The sequence below is a fragment of the Penaeus monodon genome, chromosome 29 (assembly GCF_015228065.2).
Source record: "Penaeus monodon isolate SGIC_2016 chromosome 29, NSTDA_Pmon_1, whole genome shotgun sequence".
NCBI lineage: Eukaryota > Metazoa > Arthropoda > Malacostraca > Decapoda > Penaeidae > Penaeus > Penaeus monodon.
Genome location: NC_051414.1, coordinates 6,644,292 through 6,644,555, shown reverse-complemented (window position 1 = coordinate 6,644,555; position 264 = coordinate 6,644,292). Strand labels below are relative to the sequence as shown.

Sequence of the window (264 nt, the reverse complement as noted above, 5' to 3'; positions counted from 1 at the left end):
CAAATACACAACAAAACACACGCTAACCAACGCTGATAGCGTCCACCCGCGTGTTTACATCGACTAATCGTAGGGTTGAAACGGGGACAGAGGGAGACAATCCGGCACGATAATAAGTGATAATGGCAGTGCGTGCGTTGTGCCGTTGGTCCCTCGGTCGAAAAAGGTGGGTATGAGGATTCCTTCGCCCCGTCAGCTGATCTTTAATCCCAGCTGGGCTCTCATTAAGGAGTAAATGCGGAGGATGATTAGGTGAGGGACTTG

The 264-nt window shown here is 50.8% G+C and overlaps 1 protein-coding gene across 1 annotated transcript in view; it reads left to right on the top strand.

Annotated features, from left to right (window-relative positions):
* Positions 1-264, top strand: part of LOC119591918 (coactosin-like protein) — a gene marked incomplete in the record, with an annotated part of 13,395 nt that overhangs the window by 4,601 nt on the left and 8,530 nt on the right.